The 24586-nt window shown below is 36.2% G+C and overlaps 1 pseudogene; it reads right to left on the bottom strand.

The window, feature by feature from the left end:
- Positions 1–6361: 6361 nt before the first annotated feature.
- LOC126499700 (ferritin light chain-like) lies at positions 6362–18308 on the bottom strand (annotated as a pseudogene).
- Between the last annotated feature and the right edge of the window lie 6278 nt (positions 18309–24586).

Genomic DNA, 24586 nt, shown 5'->3' with positions numbered 1-24586 from the left:
CCATCAGAGAAGTAAGGAGCCTCTCAGTTGAGGAAATGGCTCCATGAGAACCAGCTGAAAGAGATTTTCTCAATTAGTGATTGAGGTGGGAAGGCCCAGCCACGTGTGAGTGATGTCATCCCTGGGCTAGTGGTCCTCGGTTTTTTGAGAAGACTCGCTGAGTAAGCCAGGGAAATCAAACTGTTAAGCAGCACCTCTCAATGGTTTTACATCTGCTACGACCTCCAGAATCCTGCCCTGTTTGTGTTCCTGACCTGACTTCCCTCAGTGAAGAATAGAAATATTGAACTGTAAGCCAATTAAATCCTTTGTCTCCACCTTACATTTTGTTTCTAGTGTTTTGAACTAGCAGTAGAGATCACAGCTTAGACATACCCATAGAGAAGCATAGCTCTCACCCCACCTCAAAGAAGCGTCACAGGAAAAGGAGAACATTATAGGAAACCCAATCAACCTATAGAGAGCAAGAGATTGTGAGGTGCCTAATCCCTGCTGATATTTCTGCAACACAGTTCCTCACCAAAGGTTCATAAATCCTTATGAAAAAAATGGCGGAAAGATTGTAAGAGCCAGTGAAATAAGAGGTTAGCTGTGAAATGGTTTCTCCTGAAATTTCAGAGAAGTTACACCCTGAATTAGGATCAACATGGTTGCCTAGATCAGTCTTCAACAATGACAACAATACAAATGCTAACTTCAAAGAACAAAAGCTGAGGAGACGTCAACCCTAGACATAGAAGCAACCAAGGAATCCTGAGAGCAGAAGAATTAAATAGTCTTCCCCAGAGAAATTTCTGTAGTACTCTGCATGGCTTCAAGGATTGACCTAAGTGGACTTATAGGTGGGTGAAGAAAAGACAGAAACATCCACAGAAGAGTTGTTGTGTGGGACTCATGTGCACTCTGATGAACATGCACCAACTATGGCAACAACAACTCAGCAAATCTGTGTGCTGATTTTGTACATCTAAATCAAGAAGATGGATTTATTGTATGATGAGAAATGAGGATATGAGTTCCTAGTATACAGTAGAATAAAGAGGCTAGTTTAGATAATCTAAGTAGGAGGTCTCTGTAGAGCAGCAGTCTCAGGCTGCAGTCATCATGAACAAAGAAGCTGTGGTTGATAGCTCCAAGGTTTTGCCACTTCTCTTGGTCTGAGATATTGAGGTCCTTGACATGGCTGTGCTAATACCAAAACCATACCTTCACATGTGTATTTCACACACTCCTTACACATTCACTCAAGGCTGCTTCTGCTCCCCAAAAGCCCCCAAGTTGGTTATTCAGTCCTGAAATCATAAATACATATGTAGTATTATATGGACTAAGCGGATTTTGCACGTGTGTGTGTGTGTGTGTGTGTGTGTGCGCGCGTGTGTGTGTTTGATAACAATTAAAGAAAATGAGACCATGAAATTGAAAGAGCTCCAGGTGCGGATACATAAGAGGAGTTAGATGGAGGAAAGGGAAGGGGAGAATAATGCAATTATATTGTCATTTTAAAAGGAACATTTTAAACAATTTTTTAGAAACATATTCTCATGGAAGCATGTTTTCATGAACAGACTCTGTCGGGGTGAGTCCAGAAAGAGAAAGACCATCCAAGCGTATCTTCACTCTACCCTTTTAACTTGAAATTAATAGGCATTAAAACTTTCCTAAAATTACTTTTGTAGTCCATAACCATTTAAGCAATGTTGCTCTTAGAATATGCATCATGACAGTACTTTGCTTTAGCATATTTATTATTATTGTAGGCTATAAACTTCCTCGTACATCTTCTTAGCATGGCAATCACCACTACAGAAAACCTCTGCATATCTTATTAATATTGCAATAACCATTGCGGCAATGCAGCATATATCTAAGTAATATGGCAATAACCATTAGCTTCTTTTAATGCTAATAAAATATATAAACATGTCAGAATAATATATTTGGCTAAGTTCATGTGCTTTCATTGGTTGATAACTTTAATACTGTAATGGAGAAGATAAGTTGCAAAGCAAAAAAAAAGTTATGGCCTATGCAGTCAGATGGGCCTGAGTTTAATTTCTGGCCCTCCGGTTTTCTGATTGGAAACCGTAGTGAGCTTTTTGTTTGTTTGTCGGGAATTTAATTTTCATCTGTTTGCAAGTATTTATTGTAGGGCCAATCAACACAATGTGCTTGGATGGCTAATATGAGTGGTTTATAGAAAGTTCTGGCTCATTCCTGGCACACTACTGCAAACTACTGACCCTAAATAATGCCATCCCCCATTTCATTCCGCTTACCACCTCCAAACAGAGTGAATGGGAGGAAATGTATGTCAGAATTCCTTTTCTTCTGTGTATGGGCTGAAGGGTAAATTTCAGGCTGAGTAATGAAAAATATTAAAATGAGAACTGAAAAAATTAATTATTTATGCCCAATATATTCAAATAATTGAAAGAGCATCAATGATTGACTACAGGTTTTAGCAGTTATTATAAATCACCAGTAATACACCAGTAATATAATCTGAATCCCTAAACATGAAATCCAAATGAAATCTCTAAAAATAAAGTACAAAAAATGGTATATTAAGAAATTATGATAGTGCCTGCAAGTACTATATAATATGAAATTCACAAAGTATTAATATAGTTTTGTGTAATATTTTATTTCATTACAAACATAATATTTGTCCTTCAGAATATTATTTACACCTCACAGAAATTACACAGGCACATGAGTCTGTGACTTGTAAAAGTGTAGATTTTGATAACACCCCTTCATGATAAAGGTTTTAGAGAGCAGGGATACAAGCAATATATCTAAGCATAATGAAGGCAATATACAGCAAGCCAACAGCCAAACATCAAACTAAATGGAGAGAACTGAAAGTGATCCAGTGAAATCAGGAACAAGACAAAATATTTTCCACTCTTTCCATATCCACTCAGCATAGTTCTTGAGGTTCTAGCAAGAACAGCAAGACAACATTCTACCAAAAGCTCCTACAAGTCATAAACACCTTCAGAAATCAAGCCGTTTCTTTTTTTTTAATTTTTTTCTCTTTTCCTCTTGCTGCTTTTTTTAAATATAATTTTTTATTGAAAAAAAAATTTCCGCCTCCTCCCCGCCTCCCATTTCCCTCCCCGTCTCCCTTTTCCTTCCCCCTCCCCCCACTCCTCTCCCCCTCCCTCTCCAGTCTGAAGGGCAGTCAGGGTTCCCTGCCCTGTGGAAAGTTCAAAGTCCTTCCCGCTCCAGCAGAAGGAGGGAGAACATGAGCAATGAAGTCAGGACCACGAGGGGTGCACCCACTCACGGAGACAGTGGGGCTGATCTATTGTGAGCTCACCAAGGCCAGCTGGACTGCGACTGAAAAAGCATGGGATAAAACCGGACTCTCTGATTATGGCGGACTATGAGGGCTGCTGAGAAGCCAAGGACAATGGCACTGGGTTTTGATCCTACTTCATGTTCTGGCTTTGTGGGAGCCTAGCCAGTTTGGATGTTCACCTTCCAAGCAGTTTCTTGATTTGTTTGTTGGAGGTTCCTTTAAGAGAGGTCTTCCTGGTTAAGTCAGTGTTACTAGGGGAAAAAAAAAAAAATAGCCTTACTAGTTTCAAAGCTGCAGCTTCCTGGTTCACCAGCGCAAAAGACTGACTCTTTTGGGAAGTTTGGCTACAGAGCACTTCAGTGGTGTTTCTGGGCCCAGGTGCTTGTATGCTTGCTTGGGGTTAGGAGGAAAGTGGCTGCAACCATGCCTGTGGCTCAGTGCCCACCTCCTGGGCAGACAATGGGATCAGGTCTTTTAGGAGTGCATAGGCAGGAGCGCATGTTTTGCTGTGGGTCTCTGTATTTGTTCCCATCTGCTGCAAGAGGAAGCTTCTCTAATGAAGTCTCAATAAGGCATTGAACTGGTTTTCTGGCAGGCATGGCCTTTCAGAAATCCAAGTGTTATCATATCTACAGTAGATAATAATTTAAAAGATGATCAGTTATAATCTTTCATTTTCATAAGAAGTTAATGTACAATATATCAATTTTCATACAAAATTTTACATATTAAATTTGACTCAAGTTTACTAAGTTTTATGGTAAGAAGATCCCATGTGATATTTATTTTCTCTGATGCAACAGTTAATAAGGATCAATGTCTTTTCTTGTCATTGTAGATTAAGTTGTTACCATTAAGTTATATGTGCAATAATTTAATGCTCTGTTAGTGTGTGGCATCAAATTGAGATGCAATACCTATCTTTGTTTGACCTAGTTAGCATTGTTCTGAAATAATGAGGCCTTATTGTATTCTTATGTAAGAAAATTATATTAATAAATGTATTTTCTTTCTTTGTTTTTTGAGACAAGGTTTCTCTGTGTAGTCCTGGATGTCCTGAAATTTACTCTGTGTACTAAGATATCCTTGAACTCAAGAGATATACCTGCCTCGGTCTCCCTAGTGCTGGGATTAAAGCCATGTGCTACAACCGCACAGCTATGTTTTTTTCTTAAGATGATAGTTCTTTTTTTTGAAAAAAAAAACTTTTTAAATGTTATGTATAAAATGAAGCCTGATTCAGTATATTACTAAGACATTTTACAGCATGGAAATCTCTGGGGATAATTTGCCTGAAATGTATGAAGTTCTCTCAGCATAAAAGCAAGAAAAAATATTCACTAAGACATATTTCAAGTTTTTAAAAGAAAATAAATTACTAAAACAAACATACTGGAATGACACTATCAACCCAAAACTAAACAAAATACTAATTGGCATTCCACAGAGATACTGATATGCGTTTCAGCTATAATTAATAATTTATTTTGATAACTATTTACTTGGGTTTACATATATTCTTACCAGCGTCCTAGGGACAGGTCTATGGAAATGCTATATATCATAAAAGTTTAATTATGTCTTAGAGCACTAAAAATATTACTGAAAATATTGGTATATTTAAACAATACACAATTCCCGCATATGGTCTGAAAATAGTTTGTTAATTAATCATGTTTTACAATAGCTGAATGCATAACACAGCATCAAATGACACTTTACTTTGGGTATATTTCCAGAAAGATACAGTGTTGTCTGTTTATTCTGAACTTAATGCTGTAAAACTAATTTAAGGAAAGGATTTATGATAGCAAACTTGGTAAATTTAGAATTCATTAATACTTGGCAACTTTAATACTTGAGATTATAGTAATATTTTGTAGACATAAGTACATTTTGTATAGCTTTTTTCAAGCCACCATTTTTTTCCACAGTATTTAATTTTAAGATAAACAGGCAGGTAGATTTAAACATTAACTATTTCTTATATTGCTGTTCTGAATAGGAACTATGCTTCTTTGCACACAAATGAAAGTTTCTGATTTAATATCCCTATAGAGAGAGAACTTGAAAGTTTACTTAGATAAGATTATCTTAATCAGAAACACTTCTGGAAGGCTGGGGAAATATTAATTCCTAGTATTGTTTAGGTGAAGATTTCTTATATTCATAGCAATATTTCACATATTAAAATGTTATTTTATGGTAATTTTGATTAATATGTATTATTCTGTTATACCCTAGGTTATAAATATTAAATACAGAGATTATATTAGTTCCTCTGTGAAGAATAGTAAAAATAATTAAAACAAAAGTAAATATTTTAAAACTAGCAGAAATAAACTCTTATGAAAACTTTTCTTCTTGAGTGAGAATCAGTTTTCATTCAAATAATACAGACTCGGTATTTATGTACTCCAGCCCAAGTCTTAAATTTTGACGATAGGCTGTAATTTCTTCATCCAGTCTTGAGAAGAAAAGACTGCAAGGTTAGGCTAATAAATTGATTCAAGACTAATGCCAAGTGTATGTCTCCTGAGTCTTATATTTTACTTTGAGGACATTTAAGAGCATGCAGAATGGTGATATACACAACGGTGGCACTGAAGACCTACAGATGGATGTACACATATTGAGCTAGGCACTTAAAGCTATTGCCTCCAGTCACCTCAGAGGCAAGAGATAGATATGTGCACTTTAAATGAAAGAACTTTGTGTGAATTTAAATCAGATCCAACATCTTACATTTAACTCATTTTGATAAGACCTCAAAAAAGGATGTATTAGAATTGAGAAACAAATTTAAATATTCACGATGAGCTTTCAAAGATTTAAAAATTCTGAAGCTGTGAAGAAAATTGGTGGGGATTATAAGAGAAGTTAGAGGAAAGAAGTCTGAGTGGATTTATTCAAAATATATTATTTGTATGTACAAAATTCACCTAAGTAATTTTTGTGATATTTAGAAATTATATACAAGAATTTTCCTTAAGGTCACTTTAGAAAAGCAAATCAATATTCTTTTTTTCTGTTTCAAAAGGCTTTATTTTTACTTGGTCCAAGACTTGAGAGGGGCTTCAGAGCGTTACAAAGCTGCCAGTGGCTTCTTGAGAGGTTCCGGTGAAGGTCCTGAGCCGGCTGGTGCAGAGCAGGGGTGGGAGCCCCTCGGAAGGAGAGGCCTCCTAGTCATGCTTGAGAGTGAGCCGTTCAAAGAGATACTCGCCCAGAGATGCCTGGGCCCAGCAGCCAACCTGCGGAGGTTGGTCAGGTGGTTGCCCATCTTCTTGATGACCTTCACCTCCTCACCCAGGAAGTGGTTTTCAAGGAAGTCACAGAGATGAGGATCTGTGCGAGCAGAGCCCAGGGAATGAAGATCCAAGACGGCCTGGTTTAAGTTCTTCTCCAAGGCCAGGGCAGCTTCCATGGCCTCCTCGGTTTTACCCCACTCATCTTGAGATGGCTTCTGCACATACTGAAAGAGTGCACAGCCTCCGCGATCGTTCTGCAACTCTCCTTGGCCAATTCGTGGAAGAAGTGGCCTACATCCTCCAGAGCCACATCATCCCCATCAAAATAGTAGCCCAGAGAGATCCTCGGGATCTCCGATGGCTGCTGCAAATCAATAATTTTACATAAATACTATTTATTTATTTAGTGAAGGCTAGTCTTGAACTAAGTAAATAAACAAATAGTATTTGATCATCCTGGCACCACTTCAGCTTGTCCTACTAGCACGAGCCACCACAGCCAGTAATATTTAGAATAACACAGATCATCTTTAGTTTGAATTATACTAAAGATAGAACATAAGTCAATCATTTTGTTCTTCAATTTTTAAAACAAGAAGGTTGATCATGAACATAGAGAATGCATTTCTAATGCAATAATATCCATTATTTATCACAATACAGAGCAGATGCAGAGGACAGAGGGCCAGAAAAAGGTGACATTTGAAAAGAACGATCCTTCAGTTTTACTGAGCATAGTGTACAAAATGCAAACTGTTGTTTTTGCCCCTCATAGGACTTGGAATCTAGACTTTGCAAGGAGATCTGTTGTCTTTAATTAAACTGCACCCAGTATCTTTTGACAGGGAAATCAGAATGGAGATGGGAAATGAGACATTAGAAATTGTGATAAGATATTGAGGTGGTCATTTGGTATTTCTATTTTTGTACACAAGGATCTTTATGCTGTAAATATATTATTGGAAATGATATCTCAGGTACACATCCTGAAAAACTACAGGGAAGTGATATTTTTACTGTGTGCAGCACCTACATAAGGAATTATATTTACTATCCAGAAAACAGACCCCTTTCCCAAAAGAAAGATTCATGACTGCACTTTCACCATGACTGTAGCAGGCGCAGAAGGCACTATTGTTACCAATATTCAAGAGCAGTCTTTTAAATGACACTTAACAATTATTCTGTCCACAGTGTCTCATTTTTAGTGTTGTGTGATCGATATCAAGTCTGGAATGTAATTTTAAGTAATACTTTGGAAGCAAAAAATCCTTCACACCATTCTGTTAAGTTTGACTATAGTTAAATCTTAAGGTTTGCCTTTTAGTGCTGGGCGTTCATCATCTCATCAAAGACAAAGTAGAGATTTATTCAATTTTAGCAGTTATAAATTGCTGACTGCTCCATGGTGACAGAAATATGGAATTCCAGCACTCAGCAGACTGATGCAAAATTATGAGTTCAAAGCAATTGTGAGCTATAGGGTGATAGAGTTTCCAAAACTAAGCATGAGAAATGATGTGCAATGTCAGATTCACAGCTAGTATGCATCTAGTAGGGGCTTACTTCTTACGAGAGAGAGAGAGAGAGAGAGAGAGAGAGAGAGAGAGAGAGAGAGAGAGAGAGAGAGGGGAGGGGAGAGGAGAGAGAGGAGAGGAGAGAGAGAGAGAGAGAGAGAGAGAGAGAGAGAGAGAGAGAGAGACTTCCAAAGGCAATTGTTTCTGCTATGAGTGAATTTGAATGTCATAAATATAATCTCTATATGCTTTACCCTTGGGATGAATAACCATAAAAGTCACCATTACAGAGGGGAAGCCTGTAAACCTACTCTTCCACAAGTTCACAAACTTTGGCAGATATCAGAGGTAACAGGGTAGAGATAAAAGTGTCTATTACTCACAGAACAATAGGTAGCCTGTTTTTAGAATTGTTCTGGGTACCACTCACTGATCTTGTCCTTGGTTGCAATGGGAAAATAATCTTTTAATTTATACACAATAGGTATCTTTACGTATAGGGAGCTGCAAACATGGGAGAAACACTGCCAGGCGGACCGCCTGAAACTTGTCAATTATTTGGCCCAGATTGAGAGATTAACTTTATCTCCCAACACAAAAGACATTACTGTCTTCCCAAGTTCTTTGCTTTACAAAGATATCACAATAAAACAAAAAAATATTTTGGAGCTAAAATTTCAAATATAGTGCCATTTCCAAATCAAGCTCATCTTCCTCCCTTGTACAATGTGTGTTTATGTGTGGTGTGTGTGTGTGTGTGTCTGTGTGTTTGTGTGTATGCATGCTGAAAGCAGAAAGAGATATATTTAAGAAGAGGTAGGCATTTAGGAAGAAGAACTTGAGAAAAGAATGTAATAGGAAAGGAAATATGGTGAAAGTATATAACACACATGTATGAAACATATAACTTTACAAAATAAGTATGCAATAATAAAGGGGGGAATAAGATAGATGGGGAAGCACCTTCTGATGACAAACATAATAGAATGTACTTGGAAATCAACATAAAGCATAAAGAAGTCAAGAACATATCCTGAATGCTTAAGTGACATCAAATAGAGTAGGAAAATAGCGTAGGACATCAAATAAAAGGAGTTCCTGTTTTCACTGACGGTTCAATGAATACTGTGATAATTAACATCTCCTGCATAGCATGACTCTGTGCTCGTGTGTGCCCTCTCCTTAAATGTGGTCTTGCTCTCTGCTTTGGTAGGGCATCTTCAGAGATTTACTTGCACTCTGGACTCTTATTCAAGTCATTAATCATGGCTTCTACAAACAGCTGTTAGCGTCATTGAAAAATTCTGTTGCTACGGCATGCAGATTAGTGGCACAAATGTTATTTTAGGAAATTATATCCTTTGCTCCCTCAGGGGCTTTTAATTTCTTTAAAGAAACAAAATGTAGTTTACAGGTAGATAAACACAAACATTGAAGGATATGCAGAGAATATAATGGGTGACATATAGAATAAATGCTACAGAAAGTAGGTCTCATTCATCCCAGATTCCATCACTGTGCAAAACCGCCTTTCCCTTATAAAATCCAAACAAGCTTTGTTTGTTTTACAATAACAGACATTACCTACTTTTACTGGTTTCAGCTACTATAGATTTGTAGCTTTGCCTTAAATATATGTGTTATTTAACCTCATCGGTCTTATTGTAACTTTTCCCTATGGTGTCTCAAAATAGATTTTCTGCAATTTACAACTACCCTGCTCTTGGTATATTGCAATTCACACAGTGTACAATATCTCAAGCAGTAATTCCTATCGCCTAACAGTACAGACTGAAAGTAAAGAAAATCCATTGTCCTAATCAGGCAAGAGGTTTCAGGCGGCTCATGAACAATTGAATATTCCTCTTGTTTCATGCTTCTACCATCCATTGTTCACATTTTATAGAATTAGTTTGCTTACTTTCTCAACTGATGTTAAAATAAGGAACAGATAAAATTTCTTTTATTAGTTATTTGATTCTACAGACAGAGTGGTGGTATTTTATTTATTTTAACATTTAGCACAAATATTTTTGACCTTTAATAAAATTTATCATGTTAATAAATTCTACTGGCTATTTGTGCTAATTGGTTTCTATGACTACCAAATTGATACTTACTTTGCCTTATTATTCTGCTCTGTTGACCCATCAAGAGGGTTGAAAACAAATATTTTGTTTTTCAGTTTCTCAGAATAAATAATGACATAATTAGTTTTAGGTTGCTTGGCTTATTTATTAGTGAAATAACTAATTATGGCATCTACATGGTATGAGTTTAGGCGATATTAGTTTATCAAAGTCATGCTGCATCAAGTTGATTTTAAGTTTGTTTATTTTACTTTGACACTTTGAGAGACTTCTACATACACAAAGCTACACTGAGAAATAGCCAAAGAACTTTAATAATGCAAAGGCCAAATAGAAAATGTTATAAACCCACTCATTAACTTAAAATCATGTTTAAAAATAATGCCGTAAATATTGACTTTAGTTCTTTTTCTTTCTTCTGTGACTTTTTTCTTCAGTGCTTACTTCTGCCTCAATAATTAATTAGAAAATATTCCTTGGTTGCTGCAAAATGTCAGTGTGCAACATAATTAGTTTATGATCTTCTCTACAGAGACAAGATTGTTGCCTTTATCAGCTAAAGGAAGGCATAACCTAAAGTTATTTCATATAGTACTTTGAAAACTTTTTTTTTTATTATTTCTATAGCATGTAGTTTGAAATCAGGGAAAAAAGCCTGTGCCACGTTCTGAAGGCTGAGGAGTTTAGCTCTGATCTCACTTCTTACATCACTGATTATTCTATTTTTAACAACAGCCTTTATGGTCCAGCACCAAGGCTCTCTTCAGGGTTCAGATTGGATGCAACAGCAAGCAAAAAGCACTTTTTTTCCTTGAGTATCTGAGGGTGAACAAATTCTCTCACACACGCTTTCCAAATCAGTCTTTTTATTGTTCTGCTTTCATTCTAATTTTTCTGTCCTCTTTCTAATTCTTCCTAGCTTCTTCTCTTTTCCTCTAGCCTAAAAACTTTTCACTTTACAGGACCCTTGAGATTATAAAAAATTGGAAGAGTTACCTCTCATTGATCAAAAGCATTTTCCTGGGGTAAATAATAGGTAGCTGAGCCATTGCCATGGCAAAACAAGTTTTCAAGGTTACAGGAGTAAGAACATGCACATACATGGGGTGGGGGCACAGTGCCCAATGATAAACTTTGAGACATATTTCTATTGTTATTAGACTGATAGCAAAGAATTGGCATGCTTTTCTTAGGGTACTTTGTTCAGAGTGTAGTTAGACATCTGCAACTCACCTTGTGAATAGCTATACAGTTTTAAACTTATGATCTAGTTTTTAGTATTTAGTCTAGTTTGAACTTTCTTTGAGGTGAAAGTGATCTAATTGTGTTCAGTTGGTCTGAACAAAAAGAAACAAAGCAGGTTTTTAAGTGTCCGCTGTTGTAGGAAGTTCATTTGTTTCCCAGCTACCCAGACTCCTGAAATAACCATACAGAAATTGTATTAATTAAATCACTGCTTGACCAATCACTTAAGCATATTGCTAACTAGCTTTTACATCTATAATTAACTCATTTCCATTATTTTTTATTTTACCACGAGGCTTGTGGCCTACCGGCAAGATTTCAGCATATCTGTCTCTGGCAGTGGCTCAATGGCTTCTCTCGGCCTCTGCCCCCTTTTTCCCAGATCCATTTAGTTTTCCTCACCTACCTAAGTTCTGCCCTATCAACAGGCCAAGACCATTTCTTTATTCACCAATGGTATTCACAACATACAGAGGGGAATCCCACATCTCCTTCAAATAGATCTAGCTATGAAGCATGTATTCTATATATCAAAATAACATAGCTAATTGGAAAGTCATTTTCCTGACTACCCACAGATATATGTACTCATAAGTTTGAAATGTAATCGCATGCTTACATATACACATCACATAAGATTACACACTACAATGCATGTATTGGGAAAACATCAAGCTGCTTTAGCAAAATGAGCAACAATTTTCAGAGTCGGTAATTCTGAAGGCCATGAATTGATAGGATTAACCTCCATCAGAGTCACTTCTCTTGTGGGTGGGCGTCTGAACTATTAATTGCTATATGATGAAGAATTTCACAGTTTCTGACATATTTTTATCTTAATGAAGACTTACTTAAAACAAAATATGTGCAAGTTAATGGTTGTGCTTTAAACAGAAGTTTAACATACTTGATTTTATCTCAACATATATAAATATATATATCAAACTTGAATAAAGCAGTCCTGAAACTCTCCACAAAAGAATTTTGATTGGCTTAAAAAGAGTAGTAAAAGTAACTTAAGATTTTAATACAACATGTTTTTTTAAAAGGCTTATTTATTTACTTATTATGTATACAACATTCCTTCCATGTGTGCCTGCATGCCAGAAGAGGGCACCAGATCTCATTATAGATGGCTGTGAGCCATCATGTGGTTGCTGGGAATTGAACTCAGGTCCTCTGGAAGAGCAGCCAGTACTCTTAACCGCTGAGCCATCTCTCCAGCCCTGCAACTTATTTTTTTACAATCATGGGAATGATATACACATTTAATTTATATATCCTGACTTCATGTAGGTACATTAAAAGAAAAAGTATGATTGTCTGACATATACACACAGAGAGATGCACAAAATTAAAATTAAGACACATTTGGAAACCTGAAATTTTACATGTTGATGTTCTGATTGCCAACAACCTGTATTTATGCCTTATTATCTGACAACTATATATTCATTGTCTTTCCAAAAATCTATTTTCTATATTTTTGAGTAATTTGAACTATGGCATATTCTTTATTATGATCAAGATTTTATGCTTTTAGAATAAAATAAAGTCATGGTAATTAGTAAAATACTTTTGCCTGGAGTTAGAAATTTTTATTTTTCTTCTTTTTATGACTCTTGGGTCAAAGATATAAAGCAAAGTAGAAGTTTGTATAATTATGCATTGAATTTCAAAAGTTCTAAATTTTCCATTGAATCTATTATATGAAAGAAAATTTTATTCATTGTTAAAAAAATATAAAGCCCTTTGGGCCTAAAATTAATACAATACAGATGCTACATTAAATGTCATTTTCTTAGCCTAGTTATTATATGTATTTATACCATGGAAACAATAAATTAAAATCCTATTTTAATCACATTTTTGTAAATATTAACAAACACCATTTTTACCACTTGCTGCCTATTTAAAATGCATTCAACAACAAAATACTCACTTTCTGTATCTTATATACAGTTATGTACTTGAGTAAAAGGCAAATAGGATGTGTCTTTGTTTTCACTTGATTTCCTCCCAAGTCTAGAGCAATTGACAAGAGTAGCCAGCACAGAATCCGATTCACAAGGCAGTAGATTTGGGCCTGAACAACGCCAATAGAGCAAGGATGATGCACTTTTCAGATGGATTAGCTGGTGAAGAAACAACCTTACCAATCGGGGTTTCAGCAGAATGTTACAATATTTCAAACCTTTCACAGATGATTCAGACAGAAATGTACAGGCAAATGAGAAAACTCAGACTTGAAAGGGTGTAGATAATTCAAATAAATACAATCTACCATGAATCTAGTAGTAATAAGTGGGAAGAAAGTGCAAAAGAACACACCACAGCTATCAAACTATTTTAAAAGCCAAATATAAAACTTTTACAAAGTTTGGAATAAATGAGGTAGATTTTTGCTTAAATCTTAATTTTGTTCTCTAATATAGAATAATTATTTAATATCTACTAGCTTTATTATTTTGTATATTCAGACACAGAACTTTTAAACTCCATATATGCATCTATAATTTATATGAATATTTTGCATTTATTTTTTTTAATTTTGTGATGGACTGCTCAAATTTACTTAAATTTCCCTATATTTTGCTTTATTCTTAGTATTGTTTAGGCTTTCTACAATGATCATTCTTGCAGCTTTGTAGAGAATCAATTTAGAAAGAGGGCACTCCATTCAGGAGTGCCTTGTCATGGGATATTACATCATACAGCCCAAACAACAAAAGAAGTAGAATAATATTTGTAAAAACAGTAGCCTTTGCTCACTCAATATATGTAGTGTCTTGCACCAAGGTAGGAGCTGTATGAGATTTATTTTCCTTGTAAAACTCAATAGTCCTGTGTGTTTCTCCTTCTGCCTTTCCTGTCCACTTTCATTCTTTCAATAAAATGTCTTCAATAAAAGACATCTAGACAACACCTCCAAGGCTCCTAAGGTTGAACCAATTAAGCACGGTAAGATTTTCGAGTAGACATATAAAATTAATCATCACAGCAGGGAAATTGGGAGTGAGATATTCGTGATGAGGTCATAATATGTAGTGATCCAGACTCAAGAGAAAGATAAGTAGCTACTTAAATATGTGACTGCATACTAAGGTTCGGAAGAGACAGGTGTGTGTCTGTCATCTTGTAGACAATAAGGAGAATAGAGCCCTCTTGAGAGAGGCATGCATGTAAACAGGAAGTCCAAAAACAGAGGGAATATGTATTTTCACGCTACAGTTAATTTTAAAACAAAGTGTATGAGAGAAAGATTCTAAAAAAGAGCTGTGGTGGAGAAGAAAGAAGTATATTTTAAATTGATTTAGTTTTAATCCTACAGGACTTACGGCAACGATCAGCATGCTCAGTCTTTAAGTAAAACTCTTTGATGAAAAAAAAATCGATTTCCAGCGTCTTTCCTTTTCAAGTGTCATCTCGGCTGCTAAAAATATCTTTCTACATTTATCTATTCATAACACCCAACTCCTCTTTCAAGATTTAGATAGACTATATGTTCTCTGGGAAGCTGGAGTCTGTGGTCTCCACAGATTATAACCATGATTGTATACTATGCGCTGGGTTCATGTTGTCACACAGGATTATGAACCACACCTGACTCAGGTTGCGTACTTAACAGCATGTGAGGCTCCTGGTTCCTAAAATTAAGCAGAAATTTATTGTTCTAAGTGAAACACAGTTATCTCATTTTCTTAATGTATATTCTATGCATATGGTTGGCAGGGGAAAAACATTACGATAGATGCATTGATCTCTTAAATATTAAATTGATGATAAACAAAATGATAGATTTTTTCCAGCAATTGTCCTATTTCTGTTTAATGTGTCTCAATAACAATTTTAAAAGACATTAATATACATCATTATTGACTATGGGGTAATTGAAAGTAATTCTAAAATAAATAACTGAAGTAAAAGAATAGAACTTTTATTGTTACAGTAACAAAAATAATCTTTTTATTTAAAACATATTTGCTCATTTTAGAAATGATAAACAATATACTTTTCTTTTTGTCAGCATCTCATCCATGTGCTCCTTCCATCTGCTTCTTTTTTAGAAGAAAACTAAGCGGTTATCTAAATTTATTTTGATATGGTGATCTGACATTTTCAGAAATTTAAGCATTATAACTGTCAAGTTGATATAAATTCTAATCATTACAATTTAATGATGGCAAATCTGGAAGCTTATGCTTCCATCAAACTCTACAGAACAAGAACTTGTGTTTTAGTGTGAAGGAAAATCAATTCCCCATAAAATCCGATTTATATCTTTATTTCTAATACTCTAGCATTCCATGTGACTGTGTGACATGGAATCACGTATCAGGAAGTTCATCGTGTTTCAGAGGCACCAAAGTACACACTCCCTTCGTAATTAGAATGCTTCTATTACCTATGTTTGAATCATATACTTCTTCAGGCGTCTGAAGAATGGATGACCAGAGAATAGAAGAATAAAACACCTAAACAATAAAGATACACCTAGTTACATTTATTGTGCTATCTACTATTGAATACCATTGTTTGAATAATGTTGATGCAGAAAATTCAAAAAGAAATTGAATATTTGGTAGCTTTCATTTAAAAACCAGTCTGTGCTTGTCCCCAAATTAGACATCCCAAACACATACCACAAGTAGGGGAACATTGTTAAGGAAGAAGTAGAAAGATTGAGTCAGAGGTTCAGGGATACTACAGCAATACTACTTTATTAATGTCACTAGGATGCTCCATCCAATAACTTACACCCACTTGGCTGCAGGCACAAGACAGTCACAAGAATCATCATATCTGAGGACTTTCTGGCACGGTGGCTCCTGGGGAAAAGAGTCACTTTTCTTCAGTGGTGTTTCCTGATAGATTGCCCACGCTCCAGTCAAAGTCTTTGCACTCATACATATATAGGCAGCACCTATCGGACTATTTATTTATTTAGTAATTTATTTATCTATTTATTTATTTTATTAAAAATTTTCACCTCCTCCCGTTTCCTCCTTCTTCCCCATTCCCCTCCCCTTCCCTCTCCAGTCCAAAGAGCACTCAGGGTCCCCTGCCCTGTGGGAAGTCCAAGGTCCTCCCCCCTCCATCCAGGTCTAGGAAGGTGAGCATCCAAACAGGCTCCCACAAAGCCAGTACATGCAGTAGGATCAAAACCCAGTGCCATTGTCCTTGGCTTCTCAGTCAGCCCTCATTGTCCGCCACGTCCAGAGAGTCCGGTTTGATCACATGCTCCATCAGTCCCAGTCCAGCTGGCAGTGGTGAGCTCCCATTAGATCAGCCCCACCGTCTCAGTGGGTGGGTGCACCCCTCATGGTCCTGACTCTCTTGCTCATATTCTCCCTCCTTCTGCTCCTCATTTGGACGTTGGGAACTCAGTTCAGTGCTCCAGTGTGGGTCTCTGTCTCTATCTCCATCCATCACCAGATGAAGGTTCTATGGTGATACGCAAGATATTCATCAGTGTGGCTATAGGATAGGGCCATTTCAGGCTCCCTCTCCTCAGCTGCCCAAGGAACTAGCTGGGGAAGTCTCCATGGACACCTGGAAACACCTTAGATTCCAGTCTCTTACCAACCCTAAAATGGCTCCCTTAATTACGATATATACTTCCCTGCTCCCATATCCACCCTTCCTCCATTCCATTCCCCAATCTTATTCTTAAAATAACTGTGCTTGTTTGTAATAAACTGTTTCTGGCTGAATGTTCTTTTGTAGTAGCCTCTGCAGACATAATTTCTGTATTTTCCCCTGGAAACTACTAATATTATCCTCATCTTTCTACCTGAAAGACAGTTTATGATTCTTTAAATACTTGCGGAGGCTATTCTCTTCTTCTGTTTCCCAACCTTATTCTAACATAACTTAGCAAGGATTTAGTGAGTGCCCACTAGATGTCAGGCAATCTCTTAATAATTTCAGAAGAGCATTCTGAAATCCTATATAGGTTGAGAAGAAACTAACAAGAATGACTACAGGATGTAAAGGAGATATTTTTTTTTACTCTGCACTTTAAAAATATTGAAGTAGCCAACTTCAATATGCTCCTAGTTGGAGCTAGTTCATGATTGCTTTGACTGCATCTGTTAAGTTTTTCTTAATGTTTCCATACAATAGATTAGTTGTGTGAGGTGAGTTTTGTTTCACTGAACATTGCTGAATCCATATATAATATAGACATAATCCTGATTGCTAGAAAATTATTCTTCCAAAGAGTAAGATACTTGCTGTTTTAAAGTACCATTTCTAAAAGATTTTGCATTATGCAAACAAAATAACAGATTTTAAGCAAGTTTGTAAGCAATCTTTCTTTCACTAATGCTTAAACCACTGACTGTCTGTCATATTGCCAGTTCTGTCTGCTTTTTTTTTTCGTTAAAATGCTGTCCATTCATTGGATATTACACTTACCAAGAGAGAATTAAGTATCAGAAATGAGTACTGAAATGTAGATGCTGTAGATGAAGTCAGAACATGGAAAACTTAAACTTCACTATAGGAGTTAAAGTTACCCTGTTGTGCATTTATGTAGTTTTATATAAAACTACCTTTAAGATTTTACTTCTTTTAACAAAGCTGAATGCTAACAAAGAAAAGTAAGTTCAAGGGATTTTGGAGAGTATCTTGGTATGATATTTTAAAATTCATTTCTTTTGACAAATGTGTAGGTACATTTTTTTAAAAAACTGAAATAAATTCTAACTTAGAAGAAGCTATAAGTGGATGAAAGGTTTTCTTACTACTTTTGAACATCCACTGCTCTTTCAGAGGAAACAAGTTAAGATCTTACCACATACATTAGGCGGCTTCCACTGTGTAAACCCAGTTCCAGGAGATCCCTGAAAGGATCCAAAGATGCATGCACTGCAAGAGTGAAGAGTGCATACATACCTAGGTGTGGTTCTTATACCTTCAGGGAAGAAAAGAGAATGAAGAAAAGGTGATGAACAAGAGGAAAGGGGGGAGAAGAAGGAAGAACACAATGAGGATGAAGAAGAAATTACAGACAGTCACGAAATGAAGGCTATACTAAGTTTTTTGTAACCAAAAGGAGACAAGTGTTTTAAAGATATAGATTATAAAACGTAATAAAATCTATAACTTTTGAAATAATTTATTTTTGAAAATATGATATAGTCTCTAAGTTCCTTCCTGAATATTTTAGTTTCAATAACAGAAGATTATTTTGAAAAATTTGGTTACATTTAGTTGAACTTCCTGACTTTCCTGTCTACATTCTGTTTAATTTTGTTACTTTGTTGGCATTGATTTTGTTTAGAAAGTTTCATTTTATTTGTCATTCATCAGTCATATTCCAGTCATAATCCACATTGTTGTGATCATTCCTTGATCATATGTGAAATAGACAGTCTATGTTGCCACGATTTATGTGCCAGGGTCTTTTTTCTGGGTGTGAGATGTCCCTGCCTCATGAGGATAATTACTTCCCAAGAACAACCTCTGTGTCTTTGTTCCCAGTTCTGACACTCACTTCTTCAGCTAAGATCAAGTGCCACTATTTGTGGTACTGAGAAGAAAGAGGGAAGCGCTAATAGCCTTGCTGTTTCAATTTATTTCCCCCATTAGTCACCTTGACAACAAATATTTCCAAGCTTATTGCTGTGTCTTGCATCCCTTGATTCTCTCAGCGTGGTATGCTTGGCGATCTTCGTATTCGGTAATAAAGATCATTTCCACATATTCTCTGAAGTTTCCTTGACCAGTTTCTTTAGCACCTTTCTTTCTGAACTCCAGTGTTGCCCTTAGTATTCTGAATATGTCTGTTCAGGGTTCAGTTTTTACCTAGTCACCAAGGTATCTATACATTTATTCTCATCTTTCCAATATGCTTACTGCAGTCACAGAATGCTGTGAGTAGACAGTACATACTCCTCAATTTATTATGTTATTATAACGGTTTCATTATTACCACCATTTCAATGCTTAATGTATACTCATATTCATCTGAGAATTATGCATATTGCATTTTTATTTTATTCAACTTAACTTAGCAATGAGAGATTTCTTAATTTAGATATTTGTCTCTTTTCCTGAAATCAATTCTATTCTTCAAATAGCAATATCAGTATTCTCTTAGTGTCTCTATGAAAAACCTTTATGCTCCTTTGATGTGGGAGTGTCATATATCAATCTGTTGATTTCATTGGCTGAGCAATAAACCAACTGCTTGGCCTCATAGTTTAGAACATAGATGGGAGGAGTAAACAGAATAGGATGCTGGGCGGAAGAGGAAGTGAGGTCAGACTCTGCGCTGCTTCCAGAGGGACTGGACAGCCGCCATGCTCTGCTCTCCCAGGCAGCTGCAACCCACGATGGACTTAGGCTAGAATCTTCCCGGTAAGCGCACCTTGGGGTGCTTACACACATCATTAGAAATGGGCTAGTCCAGATGCGAGAATTGGCCTGTAAGGGCTAGAGTTCATGGGCCAAGCAGTTCTTAAATGAATACAGTTTGTGTGTTGTTATTTCGGGCATGAGCTAGCCAAGCGGCCGGGGTGTTGGGGACGCAGCCCCATCGCCACTCCTATTTCAACACTCCTTTTCATTTTCCCCCATCTTCCTGCATTTTAACTGTTACTTTTTAAATCCCATTTAATAATTTGGAGTATTTTGTCTGTGCATTTTACTAAAATCTCTACATTAAGGATTTCATACCTATCATTTTTAGGTCTCTCAGATTATGTCTTTTCTTTCAAAATCACTTTAATGATCATTTCTTTCTTTAAGATGTCCACCTAAATAAGAATAAGACAAACTACTTTTAAATTATAAACTAGGCTTCATTTTTGTGAACATTTAATGACTCGAGAACAGCATTTCTCAAGACGATGTACAAGGCTATATTTTCAGCTCAAGTGTTTCTGATTCTTGAACCTCACCAAATTTCCAGTTCTTCTATCTCATCCTTCCAGCTCTTTTTGATATTCCTGACTTTATATACCCAGGTCTCAACGGGTACATTCAGTTCCCTTAATTTATGAGTCAATATCACCCCCAAATAGTATTATTCCAGTACTTAGTGAGTGCATACCTGAAGACAGAACCCAATGACAAGAATGGGAACTCCTAATTACACATTTTAATCTCTCTTTTAGTTTGTCAAGTCTTACTTCTGGGTATTAATTATTTTATTACTTCACAATAAATAAACAATCAGCTGGTCTCATCCTCATTTGAATCATTATATTAACCAATGCTCAGTGGAAATTGAGGAGAAGAAATTGTGAATGTAAAAATTCTAGTGCGCTATATAAGATTTTTTGTTAATATGTGTTTTGGCAATTTTCTTTATTTTAATTTAATATGTGTAGTATAGTGTAGTGTTCAATCCTTGAAACATCTGACCAAAATATTTTCTCTATTTCATAAAACTCCCATTAATCACCTTTTCATAGGTCGACACAGAAATAGTTGGTATAATGGTCCATTCTTAATTTACATTTATTTCTAATATTTCTCTTGCTGAAATATTTTATCACCTTTGTATAACAGAAGATACCTTCTGAAAAATTTCATGTTCAATATATTCAAATGCCATGTTTTTGATAGCTAATGATATAATAATGATATGCAGTTGTCTCCAAAGTTTCCCATGGGTTTTGACAAAGCTTTAAAGACAGGTATTCACTATTACAATAGTGAAAGCTCAGTTTCACTGAATTAAACACATTGTATTTTCCACTAGTTCGGTTTCCTTTCTCACCTGTACAATCTATGACTGTTTTTTATGTGCTTTCACTCTTTTCTTTCCACAATTTCTCATAGTGAAGTCACACAGATTGGCACCTTTCACTTAGGATTGTGTGTTTTCATAAGTTGGTTTAACTTGGAATATCCCTCACTCCATTGCCTGTTTATATCTAATTGTCTACTGCAGACTAAATTGCCACAAACATCTCAGTGCAGGCTTAGCGTGGGGTGTTTTCACCGTTTGCTTGTTATTAGTACATAGAGGTTTCATATGGAACATGCTTTCATTGCCTAAGAAACTGACAGATGGTCTTCCAAAGTAATTATAATGATTTCATTCCAATAATAACACAGATAAGAGTGGATCTGAACTTTTCCTTGGAATATATATATATTGAAGTTACTTGCAATGGGATAAGAACTGTTCAGAATTTACCATGGACATAGATTGTTACATTGGACCTTGACAAACATTGAATACCTTGTCTTCATTGGTAAAGGCTGAAGCTCTCAAGTGCAAGGACAGCAAGCAGCCAAGCACCACAATTACCAGATGTTAGTAATCCTGTTGTTAGGCACAAGAGCAGCTGCCCCAGGTCAGGCGGAGTCTTAGGTCAGATCAAGAGGTCATTACTGAAATTGCCACAGCCTTGGAATCGGGGTGAGCAGCATTCTCCTACTTCAGAAATCCCATCAAGATAGTCTCCAATTTCAATTTTAGTTTAGCTACTTTGATGGAAAATGGGGAGTTTTCCCATCAAACTACCACTTTCTACATGTTCCACAGAGATGTCTTGATGACAGCCAAGTTGATTTAACTCCTCAAGCTTCAGCTCTATTCCAGTTATAGAAGCCAGCAAACTATCAGTAAGCCATAGCCTCTGGCCACAGCTTAAAAACAACTGGGACTTTGGGAAACAATGCCTTGTGGATAGCTATGTCAGTCACTATATACAGACTCTAGGAGACTCTAGTTCAGCCAGCTTTGCCTTATGATTAGTCAAATGCCTTCACCTGATCCCACCTATTTGTCCACTTATACAGGAAAAAGAATCACTTTGATTCCAGAAAGGCTGGCCAATGAGACTGTGAAGAAAGGTTAAGATTGTTGAACTTCTCTTAGGAGAGTTTGCTTTGTATCTAGATACGAAGAAAAATTGTTATAGGAATTATCCAAGTGTAATGAAGTGGAGAAAGATACCACTGATCTGTACTCACGGTGAAGTTGAATCAGGAGGGTTGCAAGTTCCAGATCACATGGACTAGCCAGTCCAATGTTTTTTCACAACAGTAAATAAATAAATGCATTAGCAGGTCACGATTTTGGTCAAACACAATCTCACTCTTTTTTTTAATTTATTTATTTCTTTATTAATTAATTAAAGATTTCTGTCTCTTCTCCACTGCCGCCTACCCTTTCCCTCCCCCTCCCCCAACCAAGTCCCCCTCCCTCGTTAGTCCAAAGAGCAATCAGGGTTCCCTGCCCTGTGGGAAGTCCAAGGACCACCCACCTCCATCCAGGTCTAGTAAGGTGAGCATCCAAACTGCCTAGGCTCCCACAGAACCAATAGGTGCAGTAGGATCAAAAACCCATTGCCATTGTTCTTGGGGTCTCAGTAGTCCTCATTGTCCGCTATGTTCAGCGAGACCGGTTTTAACCCAGGCTTTTTCAGACCCAGGCCAGCTGACCTTGGTGAGTTCCCGATAGGACATCCCCATTGTCTCAGTGTGTGGGTGCAGGTTTCTCAGGAAATTCGGGATCAACCTACCTATGGACCCAGCAATACCACTCTTGGGAATATACCCAAGAGAGGCCTTATCATACAACAAAAGTATATGCTCTACTATGTTCATAGCAGCATTGTAATAGCCAGAACCTGGAAACAACCTAGATGCCCTTCAAACAATCTCACTCTTTAGTTAATGGTGGTATCAAATCTTTGTATACTGTGCTGACTGTCCTCAAACATTAGTTCCTAAACTCTCCCTGTTTCTCCTGAGTGATGAGATGAGAAGTGTCTATGTGTGTGTGTGTGTGTGTGCATGCGTGCATATGTGTGTGTGTGTGTATGTGTGTGTTTGAGAGTGTGTACCCACCTTTCCCCAATGGCTTCTATAACAACTGTCTGAGGCATAAGGAAGTTGGCACATTCTCTCAGTTTTATCTTCTTTTTGAGAACCAGAACCTCGAACAAAAAATACTCACAGACATGAAGATTTGTAAGGAATCAGTGGACTTATGTAGAATTTTTAAGACTTGAAGTGTGTTACAAATTTCCAAACCTGAGACTCAGGAGAAGACAAAACACCATAGAGAAGTAGAATGTGTGAATCATATATATGCTAGGAAAATACTACTGAACTTTAAATCCAGATCCAATACAATGTTCCTCATGCAGATCAATCAAAAATATACCACTGAATTTTGAAGTATTGTGATATTTAAAAAGTACTTGTTTATTAAACAAGGCAGTGCTGACACATGCCTTTAATCCCCGCACTCAGGAGACAGAGGCAGGTGGATTTCTGTGAGTTTGAGGCCAGCCTGGTCTACATGAACTAGTTCCAGGACAGCTAGGAATGTTACACAGATAAACCCTGTTTCAAAAACAAATCATATTTGTTTATTATTGAAACAAGTATCTTATAGCTATATTTAAAAATTTATGTTACTACATTTTAATTAAGTTTATTTAATGGCCTAAGTAATAATAATATAGAAAAAGCCTCATTGGTAATTTTTATTTAGTATTCAAATTCAAATATGATTATCAAATTGAATTTAAAATTTTCTGTAATAATATTTTATTATTTTTTTCCATTTTTGCTATAAAAGAAAATTTGTGTCCATACATTTGTGTTGACTGACTTAAGGAAATGAAAGAATTCAGTAAGAATTTGTACATTAGAAAAAAATGCCACCAATTTTAAAAATAGTCATATGTTTAAATACTTGACATATCAACAGTAAAATTTTAAACATTATGGTGTTTTTATTACAATAAACTAATGAAATTGACAGAAAAGAGACTCTATGCCAAGAAGCATCTCTATTTCCTGCTTTAGATAATAATTGAACAATCACACCCCATAGAGTGAAAGTTAAAGGACAGTTTGACAGTTTGAATTTATTGTTTTATTATATACCTTTAAAGTTTTGAAATATTTTACTTATTTTACTAATTAATTTAGTTTCTTAGACAAGGTTTCTCTGGTTAACTATCATGGCTGTCCTGAAACTCTCGCTGTAGATCAGGTTGTCCTCAGTCTTACAGAGATTCATCTTCCCAAACGTTGGGATTAAAGACATGTGCCACCACCTCCTAGTTGGGAATATTTCATTAATTAATTTTTAACGACCTAATTATAATTTTGTCTCACTCTCTCTTCTCCTTTCAGACCCTTTCTCAAACCTTCCCCCTTTCCACTTTCTTAGGCCCCTAATCCACTCCTCCT

Source organism: Alexandromys fortis, unplaced genomic scaffold, assembly GCF_014885135.2.
Source record: "Alexandromys fortis isolate MF-2015 unplaced genomic scaffold, M_Fortis_MF-2015_v1.1 scaffold_37, whole genome shotgun sequence".
In the NCBI taxonomy this organism is placed as follows: domain Eukaryota; kingdom Metazoa; phylum Chordata; class Mammalia; order Rodentia; family Cricetidae; genus Alexandromys; species Alexandromys fortis.
Note: the sequence above shows the minus strand (reverse complement) of the source record. Positions and strands in the feature narration are given on the sequence as shown.